The sequence below is a fragment of the Sminthopsis crassicaudata genome, chromosome 4 (genome assembly GCF_048593235.1).
Source record: "Sminthopsis crassicaudata isolate SCR6 chromosome 4, ASM4859323v1, whole genome shotgun sequence".
NCBI classification, from domain to species: domain Eukaryota; kingdom Metazoa; phylum Chordata; class Mammalia; order Dasyuromorphia; family Dasyuridae; genus Sminthopsis; species Sminthopsis crassicaudata.
The window spans coordinates 222,291,310-222,309,653 of NC_133620.1; the positions used below are offsets into that span (position 1 = coordinate 222,291,310).

At 34.0% G+C, this 18,344-nt stretch overlaps 1 protein-coding gene across 2 annotated transcripts in view; it reads left to right on the forward strand.

Annotated features, from left to right (window-relative positions):
- The window catches only part of RNGTT (RNA guanylyltransferase and 5'-phosphatase), a 313,552-nt gene that overhangs the window by 166,829 nt on the left and 128,379 nt on the right, over positions 1-18,344 (forward strand). The gene's annotated exons all lie outside the window — the stretch shown is intronic.

An 18,344-nucleotide genomic window follows, 5' to 3' on the forward strand; every position in this document is an offset into this window, starting at 1 on the left:
AGTTCTGCTTTCGGATCAGGTATATCAAACTCCATATCTAGTTTTATTATTTACCAGGGGTTAAGAACCCCTTTTCTGTGTCAATGGGCAGACAGACCTCTTGGTCAGTTTGCTGAAATCTATATAACCCTTAGCAGAATAATGTTTCTAAATGTATTAAATAAAATACTTGGGATTACAAGTGAAATAATCATATATACTAAAATACAATTTAAAAAGGAAAAAAAAAAGGCGGCTTATGGACATTAAGGATAGACTGAAGTGACTTTGGAGCCTGATCCTGAAATGTTTTAGCCTGGGTTATTGCTGTTAATATGCCATTTATATTTTATTTAAGCATAGTTAAACTATATATTTATTATAGAATTAATAAGATTATAATCAGTATAACATGGTATGATGTGTGGATAGCGACTGAGGTAAGTAATCACGATTTTAGTGTTTCAAATATATGTGGTTTATAAGTATTAGTATTTATTTTTTTCAATGTAGATTTCATTCCCACAGTTAGTCTTCTTCATGAATGTCTGTAGCTACAAAATTTCTTCATTTAGTGGCTAGATGTCTAGTGATGGGTCTCTCTAGTTAACTACAGCTTCTCAATGCAAAACAAAGATTGCTTGGAATATACTGGAAATTTAAACTGCCTGTACTGTGTTTGTATTCAGTTATATTTACATCATCAAAATATTAATTGAAGTGAAGTGAATTCCCTTTAGAAATGGAGACAAGAACTCACCCATGATTTCAAAGATAGATCCTGGGGATTTCAGCACATTAATTTTAATGTACTTGTTCATGATTACAGTGTTAATAAATATTTGAGACAGGATTTGTTTTAATGCTTATTTCTAACTCCAAAACTCTTACAATTCATTATGCTTGACCTAACTTTGCTTTCTTTACTAAATAAGGAAGAGAATCCTATATTTCCAAACCAGGAAAGATTTTTGTGGATTGAAAAAATGGATTGTCAAATGTTTTTCTAACTTTTCTTTGTCATGAAATTTTTAAAAATGAAATTTTAGTGTAGCTACCCAAGTTTTCCATTTATAATGTGGCAGTTTTACAAGGCAATGCAGTATTCATAAATTTGTCACAAGAGAGGAATACTTCCTTCCCTTTTCTCCCATTTCCACATAAATCTAGTGGCTGGTGCTTTAATGTGAAGGATTCATTAGCATACATTTATAGCTGTTTTAAGTTTTTTTTTTTTTTTTTTCTTTCCAATTTTCCTGTATTCCCTTGAGTTGAAATTTAGCAAGCCTTCAGAAGAGAAATTTTATAATTCTTGTCTCAATCTGAGTTTACCCTTCCATGGTTTAGAAATTGATTGCATCATATTGAATTGAGTAAGGATTGAGTTGATATGAACTCCAGGATTAACTTTTTACATAGTGGTTACCTCTACTGTCTCATTAGTGTACTCCTATGCTTTCTCCTGAGTCATTTTCAAGGTACACAGTTATTGGAAATAGAGAAGGCTCTGTGAAATATAGTCACCTAAAAGATTCTGGTATTTTCAGACATTGATAATTCTGTCTTCTTATTGGCAGATGAACTTAAATAAGTACATTTGCTCCAAATTGAATTTTGTCTTGCAAATAGTGTTTTCCTTTACTCACGTGTGTGTGTGTGTAAATATGTATAGCTGATAGAAAAAAAAAAAAGAATAGGTAGCTGATCTATTACTTACATGAGATACCCATTTTAGGTGATTCATTTTTACATTAATATATCTGGATATAAATGCTTTCAATGAAGTAATTTATATAGCAGTACCAAAGGAAGAGCCCTTTTAGAATCCTTTATTTTAATTTTTACATTTTGGAGAATCAGCATAATAACATGAAAAATGAAGTGAATCACTTTATAAATCACTGTATCCTCAAGTGGACTTCTACTGAATGTTGGTGTATAGTATAGATACTCAGTTAGCAGGGGCAGCTAGGTGGCACAGTGGATAGAGCACCAGCCTTGAATTCAGGAAGACCCGAGTTCAAATCTGATTTCAGGCACTTAACACTTCCTAGCTGTGTGACCCTTATTACCAGCCCAGTCAAGCCTGGTCTAAAGCAGAGACTCCCTATCTCCTCCAGAGCTGCCCTCTTTATCCTCCCAGAGAATGGGCGTGGGATAAGGAACACTTCCTAGCTGTGTGACCCTGGGCAAGTCACTTAACCCCAGCCTCAGGGGAGGAAAAAAAAAAGAAAAAAGATACTCAGCAAGATTAAGTGATAATAATATTTCCTCTAAATATTATGGACATTTAATTAAATAAGTTGAAAACCTCAATAGACTTTTATTATACTTAAATAGGTAGTTTAGGGTGGGTGCTATCATAGGAATTATGCAATAGAGCATGCACTTTCAGATGGACATTATATTGCTTGTTTTACTTATTTTTGTTACAAGAGATCTTTCATGGAATTGAGGTAGTTTGTAAATGTTTGTAATATAAAAACAATGCATAGTGACAAAATCTTGAAGTTTAAAAGGAGAGAGAAAAAAAGAAGTGAGGCTCAAGCTGCATCTTATTTATATATGCTAGAGCTTCCTTGGGAATGAGATTTTCATGACAAGAAGAGAGTTAAATTAAGATAGTTGAATAGAAATCAACCTAGTTCCTTCTCCAGATCATGTTTTCATGAAGTTGATGGTGATATTTAGTGTTATGCTGAACATATTTTTTCCCCTTTAAATATATGATGTTTTAGAAACATAATTCCCCCCTGGCCCCCACCCCAAGGCTGTGCAAAGATCCAGGCTGAGTCAGCTGTAGAAGGCACAGATTCTGCTAATGCTAATTTTCTACATCTGCATGTCATCTTCAAAAGAAATTATTACTTGTTACTCATGTTTATTATTAAGCACCTGTGTTGTTCCAGGCACTGCTCTATTTGCTAGGGATAAAAAGAAATGTAAAAGATAGTTCCTGCTCTCAAGGTGCTCACAGTCTAACAATGGAGACAAACTGTATATAACCATGTACAAACAAGTTATATATAGGAAAAATCGGAAATAATCACCAGAGGGAAGATGTTTTAAAAGCGTCATTGTTCTGAATGGAATAAAACCTGCAATAGTGAGGGTCAAGTTGGGATTATATCTGGCTTAAATTTGGAGAGAATTCAGTAATAGTTTTGTCATTCTCCTGTGTCATTGAGCAGCATGTGTGTAGGAGTGAATACAAAATTGACAGACATTGTGAGATAGCTTCACGTGAAATTTACCAAATGTTTCATGACATAACTTTCCTTTCATTTTCTGAATAGTCTTTATTTCATGACTTTATGGCTCTCATATCCATATCTTCTCTGAGTGATGCTACTTCTTGATTTTTTTTTTTCTTTTTTACTGGATAAGAAGCAGGTGCTAATTGCCTTCTTAACTTCTCAGTTTTCCTGAAATATTCTCTGTTCCACTCAGTGATATTTTTTTTTTTGGGGGGGGAGGAAGAGCGGGGTGGAGATATACTCCTTTCTAAAGGGATTCTTGCTTGCCTCGAACCTTTCGTATTTTGTTTTCTGCTGTTTAAATAGATGGCAAAATATGATATCATTTTTTATTTGATTTTGAAAGAATTTGAATTTGAAAGATTTCTTCCCTGAAAGAATTTGAAAAAATTCTTCCCAGTTATTTTCACACCATGTCTACTTGCCTATCGTACCCCTCTCAGTGTTTTTCAGTTATGCTTTTTGCTTGCTGTATTGTCTTCTCCCATTATAATGTGAGGAATGGTTTTGCTTGCTTGTATTTCATCTTCTTAGCACAGTGCCTGGCGTATAGTAAGCACTAAATAGAAGCTCTTTCATGGCATCTTAAATATAGATTTGAAAAATGCCTCAAAAGGCCAATCTAGTTTGTTCTCCTCATTTTCTAGATGAGCTAACAATAGTTAAAAGGAGTTCATTGAGTGAGAACCAAGGAGAGCAATTTAGAAGTCATTCCAATTATGAGGCAATCCCATGGGACAAATGTAGAAGTGGAAATAAGACTTGACAACTGATTGGATATGTGTTGTGACCCTGGATATCTTAGAATCAACCAGAGTCAGGATAAGCAAAAGTCTTTATTCTTTGGGGTCCTTTGGGGTCTCTCTCAGGGGATTAGATATAGGAATCTCTCCACCTCCTTCCTCTCTCTCTCTCTCTATTGCCAAAGAATGAATCTCCTCCCCTTACTCCACCCACTGATCTCACTTTCCCTTCTTTGTCCACACCCACCGATCAAGCCAGCACAGAATAGTTAAGTAGGGTCATCCTTCAAACATTTTAATAGAGAATTGTCCAATTGGTAATTAGCCTCAAGTGCTAGGTTACCTTGCATCTGCTCAGTTGTAGCCCTTTACAGATATGCAAGATGATGGATATTGAGGAATCAGGAATTAATGATGAGATTGTAAACTTTTATGATTCAAACTAAAGTGGCACCTTCAATAGAGAAGACTTTAGCATAGGGATGATATTGGACAGAGATATGCATTTTTCTAAACATGCTATTTTTTAAAAGATCTGTGGGAAATCCATTTTGAAATGTCCAATGGAAGAGTCTCATATAGGCCCATGGTGAACCTCTTCAGATTGACAGATTCTGCAGTTAGTATCTTAATTCCCTATCCTTTGTTTTGTCATGAGGCATTAAGGGTAGTAGGTAACTTGGTCAATAATGACTTGAATGATAATTTTCAGCAAGTATAAATAAAGTTAAATACATATCTGGATTAAAGGATTTTTTATTGCATTAGAAACAATCTGAGTAGAATTACTAGTCTTTTTTTCAAACTAAGCATTTTTTAATAAAAAAAAAATTAACATGTTTCAAAATAGTTCTGCCTGTCTTTGGCTCCCTGTGAACTCCTTTCTGCTCACTTCTATGCATTTTAACAGGAGAATCACTGATGTTCTTTTCTATAACTTCTTTTGTCATCATTGGCACTTAATCTCATCACTTAAGTTCTCAGTTCTCTTGTAGCTAAAAATAAAGCAAATGAAATTTTCTTCATAACAAATAGGCCTAACAAAGTAAAAACAAATTCATGCTGTAGCCAAAAAATATTTCATTCTGCTCTTTGAATCCATCACAAGGCACTTGGGTTTCATATAGGTCCTCTGGAAATGTAGTGATCAGAATTCTTCCTTCTTTCACAGTTTTTTTTTTTTTTTTTTCCTTTTACATCTTATGTATTGTATAGATTGCTTATTTCACTCAGCATCATTTTATAAGACTAAATATTCTTAAAATAATTTCGGAAGAGTGACAATTTGTTGGAGCTTAACTCATCACCATTGGCAGTGAGTACAGTTTTGCATTATTTTTTAATGGAAATTAAACTGACAGACATGGAATTATGTTAAATTTCTGGAATAATTTTCCTACTTAATATTTACATTTTTGTTGATAAAGTATTTTAAAACAAAATAGATATAACTAAGTGACCCAATTTAAGAGGAATTCCCCATATTTGTAACCTTTCTCTTTTTATAGGATAGGAAGGAAGAAAGAAAGGAAGGAAGAAAAGGAAAGAAGGAGGAAAAAAGGGAATGAGGAAGGATAAAGTATAGATTAGATAGTTTTTTGACTGGCACAGTCTTAAGTGCTAGAGATACTAATACAAATTGAAAAAAAAAAGACTATGCCTTCGGGGAATATATAATATAATTGGGAAAGATAACATAAAAGAAAGCTGAAAAGTAGTGATGGTGGAGAAATAAAGGTGTTAAGTATGGGGGCATGAATTTGAATTCCAGATAAAATCTGAAAAGAGCCTGGAGAGAAAGAAGGCAAGCCAGCTTGGTCCTAACAAAAAACTGTAAACTCCTGTAAAAAGGAAACTTGACCCTTGCAGAGGAATTATAGGCTGAGGGAAGTACAAGGTTGAACCTGAGAAAAGAGGAGACATGGTTTGTTGAAGGCCAGAGAACAAAATAATTCTAGGAGTCACAGAACAAAAAGTACTTTTTTAAGACTGATACAAAGGCTTAATTATTTTTCTTTAGTCTTATTGATTTTCTGCTTGTTTCTCTTGATTGGATAAAATTGATGAAATGTGTTGGTTTCAATGAATTCCTGCTGACCTCCAAGCTATGTGTGTAAGTAAGCTAAACACAAGGTAGGGTTGAGTAAGCTCAGTAAATCTTCCTTGATTAGAAGGGACCATATCTTGAAGTTCCTCTTGCCATCTTGTCCTTTGCTGTCTTTTCACCCATAATTCCAGAGTGCATTTGCAGTAACCTTACACAGAAGGGCCAGTGAAACCCTTACTTTATTATCTCTGACTTCTGTTTATTGGATTTTTTTCCTCCAGAAAAGTTGTATTTTTATTGTAATGGGAGACTTTAATAACATTTTTGTCTCTTAATTATTTGAAGTAAACAGAAATTAGCTTTGGATTAATCTGGAAACAGCAGACAAAATTCATAGAATTTTTTTCAGATCTGCACCATTTCTGATATTCCCAAATGTTGGTAGTTAATTATAATAGAGCAGCACTGTAATTGCCCAATTACTGATCCTCCTCTTCTCTTCAACCTGTGGATTATTTATGTGAAAATGATATATGATAGACTTGTGGGGTTTTTTAGGTTTGAATTCAGGAATAATTGCTAATAGTTTCTGTTCCAAAGTGGAAAGGGTCTCTTTGATAGGTGTTGAATTCTCCTGTACCAGAGACCTTCAGATAATAGCTCCATGAAATCTTGTTGCCAGTGTTGTATTAGAAAAATTGGTCAGGTGTATTTTAGACCTTACATCCTTTTTACTTCTTAGATTTTGTGATTCATTTGTTTCTAAAAGTAAGAATAAATTCACCTTAATTTTAACTATTTCATTATTCATAAAATTTTAAGATTGTGCACCATAAAAGTCTAATCTGTAAACATTTAAAGTAACAAATGTTTCATTATACTGTTGACACTTGAAGGAACGAAAGATAAGAAAATATGTACCTAAGAGTTTAAAGGTAGATTTATTTAAAGAGATGGGGAGAGAAGAGGAGTCTCATGACTATATACATATCTGTACTTCAAATAAGGTATCTACTAAAAGTTTCCCTGATATTCATATTACTTCCTGGTTCCTCAAATACAAAGTAGATAGGAGGAACTCCAGGGATACTTGGTTGCTTCCTTGGTGAGTTAGTGTCCAAATCAGGGAAAAGGGCTTTGCTCAGCTGAAACAGTCCTGAATATATAATCTTGTTGAGTATCCTCTTGTTGTGACTTAAATTTAAAAAAAAAATTTTTTTAATTTTTGTAAATTGTAGAATGGTCTACAGGTATCTCATTTTGTTTTCATATTGAATTGATTAATATCAATTGAGTCTAGGATTGCCGAGATCACCTGAAGTATATAGTTTTCTAAATTTTTCAGTTCCTAATCCCACTTTATGATTTCAGAACACTTGTTTGTCTCTGATCTTTAGGAATCCATCCATTTTGACATTTTTCAAAATTAATCACTCCTCAATCATTTAATAAATTCGTTCTTAGTTTTGGGCACTGTGTTCAATGCTGAAAATAGATATTATGGAACCTACTTTAAATATGTGAGACTTTTAAACTTAATATCCAATTCATTGTTACCCAAGTTTAAAAAATTGTCTGAAAATGTTTTATTCTCTATTTAGCAAATGTAACATATTTGAATTTCATCTCTTATTCTTCCTGACATTATCCTTTGAAAATGCTTGTAGTGAATTGTCTAGAAGGAAGAGAAGAAAAATTGAGGATCTGCATGAAGCATAAATTAAACAAAAGCTTCTGAACAATCAGAAGTTCACTCTTATTTTTCCTAATAGTAATTAGGTTTAGATTTAGGGAGCCAAAATGAAATTAGGGTGTCTGGTGGTCAGGGAGTTAAATGATAAGGTCTAGTGGCAGGTTCGGGGTTCAGACAACCAAATGGAGAGGTTTGGCGGCTCCCCTGCAACCCCTTGGGATTCGGCACAAGGGTAGGGAGTTTTGGGGACTCCCTTTTGGTGGCCCAGATGTTCTCTGAAAAGGAATTTACAGATCCAAAAACCTAAATTGGTAAAAAGGTTTATTATAGGAATTGGAAGTAAAGTTAGAAATCCTGACAGAAAGGCATAAAGTCTGGTTATCAAAATAGGTGAGGATAGGGAGAGGATAACACTGGAAAAGAATATTATTCCAGTAGGCAGATCTATGGGAAAATGGAGTTTTGTACTGAGAATGCAGTTCTCAGTGGACAGAAAGGAGCTGCCAGGGTCCATCTGCAAAGACGTTGAGGGAAGCTCATTATATTGGTTGTCTTGGTTGGGAAACCCAGAGCAGATCAGAACCAGTAGGGGCTGGTACAAGCCTGGATCTCCTATTGGAATTGAAAGGGATACTTTTGATCAAGATTTGAGAATCAAAAGCCTGGCATCTGGGAAAGACAACTTGTCTGGGGAGGATATGCCTCAGCCAGGAGGGGCTGGGAGGGAATCTGAAAGGAATCACAGATCAATAGGAAATATGTCTTAAAGGGACCACAACCCTCTTCAGTAGGATTTCTGGTGCTCTTTATGCTTGTGAAAATTGGTTATAGCTCTGCTGTATTTAGTCTATTATTTTTACTTTAGTTCTTTTTGGTGGCCTTTGGATTTTCATGGATTACATTCCTGGGAAGATTTTGAGTTCACAATTTTATTACCATACTGTTAGAGCTTTGTTGGTAGCCAAGAGATGCCTACTTTTTTTGTATAAATTATTATCTACCATATTTTATTCAATCAAGTGCAGTTGATAAATTTGAATATCCTATAGTTTAAAGTTATTTATTGTAATGGAAGTGTTAGTTAAGCAGAGCATCTGAAAATTGATCCAACAAAACCTTATTTCAATTAAAGTAGATTAAGATTATACCTTGAGATTCATCAAAAGTTTCAGTGTGTATCATAATCTTCCATGGCTGAATCTACTCTTTATATATTTATAATATACTAACTCTATTAGTATTTATAATTCCTTGAAGCCTGCCTAGGTTGTCATTCAGGGGATTCAAGAGACCTATGAAATGATAAAATCTCCTCCTTTTCTTCTCTTCCCCACCCTCTCCTTTTTTCCTCCCTCTTTCTTAATAGTTGAAACTGAAAACTAGAAAGGTTAGGTGACTTGCCTGTGGCAGTACTTATAGGTGGTATTCATTAGAAGTGGGACTTTGAATTCACATTTTCTTACTAGAAATCTAAGACTCTCTCCAACCTCTTTTGGGTTCATAGGTATTAGCATATTCCTTCTTTTTCCTCCATAGCTAACAACTTATGCTATCCTCTTATATCCTAAAATCTCCTTGCCAATCCTTAATCAAACTTGGATAAAGGCTACTACTCAATTTCTTTTTTTCCTGTCTCTGGGCTGTCAAATGTAACTGGAAAGATTCCATGTTACAACATAATTAATGCTCTGTGGTAAATTCATGTTTTATAATTTTAACTTGGCCCTCACTATTGCTTGTCAAATGCTTTGTCTCTATTTAATCCTCATACATTTCCTTAAAGCCTTAGTTGAAAACCATTCCTTAAACCCCAAATTCCTCACTTGCCTGAATTAATCTTTGCAGAATATTTCACTACTTATATTATTATCAACAACAGTGCAAGTAGTTAACAAATCCACCTGAAAATTTCCCTATTTTGTATCTACCTTTTCCTTCCTCAAAGGAATAACTGCCCTACCTCTTCTCCCATGGTATCCCTCTTGTCTATAGCTTGAAAGATTTTAAGAAGGTAAGATTGATAGGCTTTGGCAGTGAATTGGATATAGTGGGGTGAGAGAGAAGGAGGAGTTGAGGGTAACACCCAGGTAGTGAGCCTAGGTTTGCTAGGAGAATACTGGTACACTGTAGGATAATAAGGAACTTTGGAAGGAATGGGGGTTTGGTAGAAAAGATAATGAGTTCAGTTTTGGACATACTGAATTATAAGACATCCAGTTTAAGATTTCCAATATGTAGTTGGAGAAATCAGATTAGAGATAGGTAGAGAGGCCAGAGTTGATAAATAGGTTTGAAGATCCTCAGTATAGATATGATCATTGAATAGTGAATCCATGATAGCTGATGAATTCATCAAATGAAATAATATGAAGCTAGAGAAGAACATAGCCTAAGACACAGCACCTTGGGATACTCATGATTAGCAGGTGTGACCTGGGTAAACAGAAAAAAGAGACAGAGGAGTGGTCAGATAGGAAGAAGGAGAACCAGGAAAGTTTTTGAGTCAGGAAAACTGAGGAATGATCAATAGTGTGAGAGAGGTCAAAAAGGATGGAAATTTAGAAAAAACTAGTCAAATTTTTTCACTTATTGTGAATTTTTATTTTATTTTTTAAAAAATTAAATGGTATTATTTTTCCAAATACATTGAAAAAATTTTTAATTTATTTTATAATTATAACATTTTTGACAGTACATGTGTATAGGTAATTTTTTACAACATTATCCCTTGTACTCCCTTCTGTTCCGAATTTTCCCCTCCTTCCCTCTACCCCCTTCCCTAGATGGCAGGAGTTCCCATAAATATTAAATATGTTATATCTTAGATACAATATATATGTGCAGAACCGAATTCTGTTGTTGTTGTTGTTGCAAAGGAAGAATTGGATTCAGAAGGTAAAAATAACCTGGGAAGAAAAACAAAAAATGCAAATAGTTTACATTCATTTCTCAGTGTTCCTTCTCTGGGTGTAGCTGATTCTGTCCATTATTGATCAATTGGAATTTGATTAGCTCTTCTCTATGTTGAAGATATCCCCTTCCATCAGAATATATCCTCATACAGTATTGTTGAAGTGTACAATGATCTCCTAGTTCTGCTCATTTCACTCAGCATCAGTTGATGTAAGTCTCTCCAAGCCTCTCTGTATTCGTCCTGCTGGTCATTTCTTACAGAACAGTAATATTCCATAACATTCATATTCCATTTACATATTAAGATCGTTTTCAACATTCATTTTTATAAGATTTTTGAGTTACAAATTTTTTTTCTTCCTCCTTTCCTCCTTCCCTCTCTTACCTCCCTCCTCCCCAAGACAACAACAATCTGAGGATAGGTTATACATGTACAATCATTTCAACCATATTTACACCCTTATATATTAAATTTCTTCTAAATGTTTTTAGCCTGATGTTTTAGCCAGTCACATTGTTTTTAGATTTTTGAGTTTTCTTCAACTGCCTTACCTATACTTGCTTATTTTTAACTATTTGCAAAATTGATTATTGTGATCTGTTATGGGCCAGAACTTGAAACAAGGTGCTAAGTCACTGGAATAGATAGAGGCAACGATTATGTACTTAGTACTTATTAGAATTCACACCTTTAAGAGAGCATATATAAGCTAGGAGCCTCAACCAGGATGCACTTCTGGGAGATTCAGACCCCGAATTCAGTTGAGGAGATTCACAAGTGGAGGAGATTCACAAGTTGGGCAGAACTATAAGTAAGAGGGGGCAGCTAGGTGGCAGTGGATAGAGCACCAGCCTTGAATTCAGGAGGAGGATCTGAGTTCAAATTCAGTCTCAGACACTTAACACTTCCTAGCTATGTGACCCTGGGCAAGTCACTTAACCCCAGTCTCAGGGGGGAAAAAAAAAAGGAACTATAAGCAAGAAGCTGTCAGGGCTAGGCACAGAAACCCAGAAGCCCACTGTCTTGGAGGCAGAGTCAGATTCATTCCAACTTCCACCTTTGTTTTGGCTGGAGGCTGAAGCTGGAAGAGAGAAAGGACTTAGTGGCAAGAGCTCTCAGGAATCAAGGAGAGAAATAGGCCTCTAAGAAAGCTAACTGGGCCCCCAGGAAGGAGACAAGACTTAAAAGGAAACAATAAAGGATTTGGACTTTAACTCCTGGCTGCATTTGAGGTGATTATTACACTGAACTGAAACTAAGGCTGTTCCTGGAAGATCCCCAAGAAACCTACTCTTAGAGAACTTTACATTTTAGAGAAGAACATTACAGTGATCAATATATCTTTATCCAAATTATTATAAAATCATTAAACAGCACAGGGCCAAGTACAGACCCATGAAATGTTTCATCTAAAACCTTCAAGTAGACCTTCAGTTTTTTTTTTTTTTATACATGGTAAAATATATGTTAAATCCAATATGTGTAAACATATTTATACAATTCTCTTATTGCACAAGAAAAATCAGATCAAGAAGGAAAGAAAATGAGTAAGAAAACAAAATGGAAGCCAACAACATCCAAAAAAGTGAGAATGTCATGTTGTGATCCACATTTAGTTCCCATAGTCCTCTCTCTGGCTGTAGATGGCCTCTCCTCATCACAAGATCTTTGGAAGTGGCATCAATCATCTCATTGTTGGAAAGAGTCATGTTCATCAGAATTGATTGTTGCATAATATTGGTGTTGCTGTGTACAGTGATCTCCTGGTTCTGCTCATTTCACTAATGAATCCATTTTTCTTTCATTTAGTGATTTGAGATTGTTTAGAGAAAGGAGAAAGTAAAAACAGCAAGACCTGTTAAAAACTTATTGCTAAAACTCCAAATCAATTATCATGAGAAGTGTTTGGCTTTTCTGATTAAGAAGTAGGTTGAGATATAGGTATGCAACACAGTAGCAAAGTGCTCAATAAACCCCAAAACCACATATTTGCCCTAGTAAAGAACTATCTGATAGAACTGGAAAACAGTCTGACTGAAATTAGTTATATCATATATGATGATAAACTACAAATTGATATATGACTTAGATACCACAGTATAAGCAAATAAATTACTAATGGCTAGCATTTATATAATGCCTTAAGTTTGCTAGACAGTTTAAAAATATTACCACATTGGATCTTTATAACAACCCTGGGATATAGAGGCTATTATTATTGCACCTATATATTATTTTATAGATGAGGAAAATGACACAGAATTAAGTGAATTGTCCAAGTTAATTTAGCTATTAAGTAGCTGAGGCAAGATTTGAATTAAGATTTTCCTGATTTCATGTTAGCTCTCATTTCCTGTATTAGCTCTCAAATTAGGGGAACAAGAAAGAAAGCATTATTTGCAAATCTGGATAATTAAAAGTTCATGAATAAATGACAGTTAAGTTATAGAAGGTAAAGTAAACAACTTCAATTTTGCAAAACTCTTTAGTTTTATGTAAATAAAATTAACAGTTAAATTTTGAGGGAAACTATTAAGTAGGGAAAGTTATAACAAGTTTTTCTAATTAAAGATTCTTATCTAAGCTATATAAATAATTGATTTAAAAGTTATAAGAGCAACAATTATTGGATAACTGGTTAAAAAAAAGTAGTTCTTGAAAGAAAAAATTCAAGTTATTGAGCCATATGAATGAAATGCTCTAAGCTCTAAATTACTCATGATGAGAGAAGAAATGTATATTAAAGTAGTTCTAAGACTTATCAGATTGGTAAAAATAACAAAGAAAATTACTGTTATTGGAGTAGATACAAAGGGGAAAAGGTCCAGTTAGTCATTGTTGATGGACTTGTAAATTGGTATAGCCATTAGGAAGGCATTTTGGAACTGTAACTCAAAAAGTCACTTAATTCTTCTCTCCCTCTCCTAGACACAATATTTCTAGGCCTTGTTTCTAAAAAGAGGAAAAGGGCCCATGTGTTCCAAAATATTCATAATAGCTCTTTCTCTGTTTTTTTGTTTTTGTTTTTTTGTTTTTTTTTTGTTTTTTTTAAACTAATGTTGGTACCCATTTATTGGTAAATAGTTAAACAAATCATGGTAGAAGAATGTAATAGAATATTAATAGCATCATAAGAAATGATAAAAGGGATGATGTCAGAAAAATCTGTGAATACTTTTGAGTCTGTAATATGAAGTAAATAGTATAGGGAGAGCAATTATATGAAAACATTTTAGAGAAAACTCTGAAATGATTGAGAAATCTATTTAACTGATATTATTCCAGAGGCCTGATGAGGAAGTATGTTACTCATCTCCCAATAAAGAAATGTTGGATATGAAATAATAAATGAGACATACATTTTTGGAGATGACCAATATGGGAATTTTTTATTTATTTTGCTTTATTATATGTATTTTTTCCAAGTGTTTCTTTTAGGTTTTTTTGAGTCAGAAAAAAAAAGGCATTAGAATAAGGAAGAAGGAAAAAAAGAAAGAAAAATAAAAGTTATCAATGCTTTTTAAAGAAATTCCCTAAAAAGAGCATAAGGAAGACCAGAAAGCATCACAGAAAAGCAGGATAAATTTTAAATATGTGTATTTTATGCATTTATTATATAATATTTTAAAAAGCCAGAACTCTGTCAGACATTTGCAATTTCATGTAAAATCCTTTTTTATTTTATTTTATTTTTTTCTGTTTCTCCTCTGTATGTTTGTCTGTTCCCCCTGCCCATTTCTTTTTTTCTCTGTAAGAACCCAGTTTGTTTTGTATTTATGAAGTTCACCAAGGACATATCAAAATGGCTAATTTGCATACTATGGTATCATGTTCATTTCTTAACATTATGCATAGATTTCCTTATAATAATAAAAACACTTTGCAAAACTTTACAGCTTTAAAAATGATTAACTACACAAACACATATCCTGTATTTTATCTTACTAAATTTTTTTTGATGTAGCTCATTAAATCAGAAACCATATGAAACTTTCTTATTTTATGCCTTTACAATAATGATCTCAGTCCAGGACAGGAGAGTTGCACATATGTACCTTGGTTTATGCAGTCAATTTGTATTTCAATAATCTTGTGTTTTATATTGTTCTTGCAAATTATTCTAGAACTAGTCAACTGGACTGTACTAATTTTCATTCACTAGACTGTAATAGTTTTTACTTTTCTTATCTTGCACATGGACCATAACCTAGATGTCTGATGAATTCAAGAACCTATTCCATGTCTTGCTGTGACAAAAGTTTTCTAGTCTCATATTGAACACTTTTTCTATTCTACTTTGTATTTACTGCCACATTTCTCCTTATCTCTGCTACATCTGTTATTTTCTTTGAATTTATATTGTATTTTAAATTTATCCAGTTTTCTGTGCCAGTTTTAGTATGGTAAATTATTGTATGTATGTATATGTGTGTGAGTGTATGTATGTGTATATATATATATTTTATAGTGTAGTCCCATTAAAATCAATGAAACTAATAACAGGAAAGCCACCAGCAAGTGATAATAAATTATATGTTTTTATATGTAAATTTGTTACTGGAAACTACATTTCCGGGCCTTTATAATAATTAAAATATTATGTTGCCTGTCACTTATTCTTTCATTTGGATGTCCTCTTTTGCTAAGAAATTTTTGCCTATGAAGATTATATTTCATAGTACTAGTACTGGTGAATGCCATTAAATGGCATATATTCAACTTATTATAATTAGCTCAGCTGTAAAGAGGAAGTTCTATCATCTCAACAGGGAAAGTGAATACTGCTTGAATGTCTTCAGAATGCCTTCATTTCTAATATTTTCCATGGTCCCTACAAATGTTGCATATGCACTTGATTATGTATATTTCATTACTCCAATCATAACATAAGCTAATTTAAGGATATGAAATATTTCTCTTCACTCTTCTGACACTTTTTAAATCTCTAGCATTTAGAATAATAACTGGAATATAGTAAATTTAGAGTGCTTGTTGATTGGTAACTTTTCTACTGTTATAAAGGAAACATGAAACTATAGAGTTTCTAAGATGGGCTAGTATTAATTTGAAAATGCTAGGAAAATCAGTGCATGCATGAAGAATGGCTGTATTCTTAGGTTTTGAGATTTAGAATGTATTTAAGAGATATTGTGTAGCACCTGCCTTTTAGCAAATAAAGTGCTGTATTTGAAATCAGGATATGGAGTTGAATTCTTGTTCTGCTTAATGTGTGACCTTGCCTCAAACACCACTTGTTCATGCCCACCACTTGTTTTTCTAAATCTTTTCTTCCCTTTGGGCTACCTCCTTTAAGAAGTCAAATTACAATCAATGTCTTCAATTATTTTCCTCTTCTTAGCTCTATACAGAGCTTCTCCTGATCTCAGTGAGTCAAAACTGCTTTCTCTTAAGCTGACCAATAATAGCTTTTTGTGGGGGGGACGAGAGGTTGAGGCATTCAAGGTTAGGTGACTTGCTCAGAATCACATAGCCAAGTAAGTATCAAATGTCTGAAGCTGTATTTAAACTCAGATTCTCCTGATTTCAGGGCCAATGCTGTATCTACTGCCCCGCCTAACTGCCCTGATAATCGCTAAATGCATTGGTCTTTTTTCTCTGTTCTGCTTGATCTTTCTATAGCCTTTGGACGCTGTCAGTCATCCTTTTCTTCTTCATAATCTTTTTCTCTAAGTTTCTGTTATAGTCTATCCTGGTTCTCCTATCTGATAATTCTTCCTTCCCTTTTTGTCAGCTCTTTATCTAAAATATTGCAATTAGATGTGGTTGTCCTCTAAGACTCTGTCTTGGGCTCATTTTTATTCCATACCCATACATGGTAATCTCATCAGCTTCCATGGAATCACTTATCTATATACTGTCAATTTCAAAATACACATATATATATGTATGTATCTGTATGTGTATGTGAGTGTATAGTCTTAATCTCTCTGCTGACATCCAGCATTATATCTCCAACTGCCTATTACAATTTTGAACAGGATTTTGACCTTTTAAAAATTATTATTTCTTGATGTCTCATTCAGTCATTAGCTTCCAGTTATCCCAATCCTGACTTTTAAGGATTTATTTTTTTCTGTCAGATTTTCTACCTCTTTTACTATTTCAGTGTTTTAAGGGGTTATTTTCCTTAGCATCTTTTGTGCCTCTTTTACAAAGCTATTGACTTTTTCATAAATTTTTGTTGCATTTCATTCTCCCCCCCCCATTTTTTTTCTTTCTATCTCATTTGATTCCCCCCCCCCAGGCTAGGGTTAAGTGACTTGCCCAAGGTCACACAGCTAAGAAGTGTTAAGTGTCTAAGATCATGATGCTCTATCCCCTTCACCACGTAGTTGCCCTCATTTGATTTTTAAACTTCATTTTAAGCTCTTCTAGAAGTTCTTTTTGATTTTGTATTCAATTCTGTTTTTTCTTTTGAGGCTTTGTAGCTATTTTGATATTGTTGTATCACCATAGTGGCTTTAGGCTCGAGTTCTTTTTTATTGTTTTTTAATTTTTCTACCCTTTTTCTTAACTTTGAACTGTATGTTAAAATTGGGCTATGCTCCCAGGATGTCATTGTTTCAAGCTTTATAGTTTTTGTTTCTCATTTCCAAGCTAATTCTTTCAGCATTTAGGCTTTCTGTGCTTTTAAGGTGGTGAGATCTAAGGAGAAATATAGCACTGCTCTCTCGGTCTGTGCTTTGGTCTTTATCCAGGAACAGACCCTAATTATCTCTAGCCACAATTCTAGTATCCTTTGTGGCCCTAGAATGTGACCAAACCCCCTACTCTCCTGCAGCTACAATGCTGCTTTCTGTCTTGGAATTGAGATTAAGATCCTTACTTGTAAATGACCATAACCACTTTTCTATGTTCTGAAACTGTGATCAGGGACTCTGTTCCCCTGCTGTGGCATAATGTTTCTCTTTGTCTTGGGACTGTGATCTGGTACTAGTTAAGATCCAATTCAAATTGGATCCTGAATCCACTACAGGAGATAGGCCCCTGCACTTTATTTCTCCTCAGTTTTAGCATCTGTGTGTTGAGAACTCCTGAAGCTAGTGCTACTTTTTGATGTAGCCTTTCACAAGGCTGTTGCTGGCACAGCAGAGCAGCCTTAATTTCACTTCAGGCCAGCCACCAGGTGGGTAGGGTAGACCTTTCTTATTGATCTCTCAAGTTTTCTTGGTGTGGAAAATTGTTTCATTTGACTTTTTGTTGATTCTACAACTACAAAAATTGACATTGAAATGTTGTTAAAAATATTTTTGGACAGGGATTTGGTAGAATTCTGATATGTGCCTGCTTCTACTTTGCCATCTTGGCTTTGTCCTCTTAATATAGTAGATTTTGTGACTTAATTGTTTTTCATTCTTAGCAAGGTCATTCTTATCATTTTCCCCTGAATATTATTATCATCACATAAGCATTGATAGTTGTTGTCAGTCATTTGTCCTTCCCCCTATTGAAGTTTTGAAATTGACATTTTACTTGGTATAACCAGATTAATTCTTAAAGAACTAAGAGAGAGAGGACAGAGACAGGGACAGAGTGAAAGTGTGTGTTAAATATAGCTGTGGCAATTATCTTAATCTAGGTACATGCTGGTGAATTTAATGTAATTAAAACTCATTACTCTATAATTATACATTGAACATGTATCTTAAAGAAATGTGTTTGTCCTCTTGTTTATGGTTAATCTAGAGTC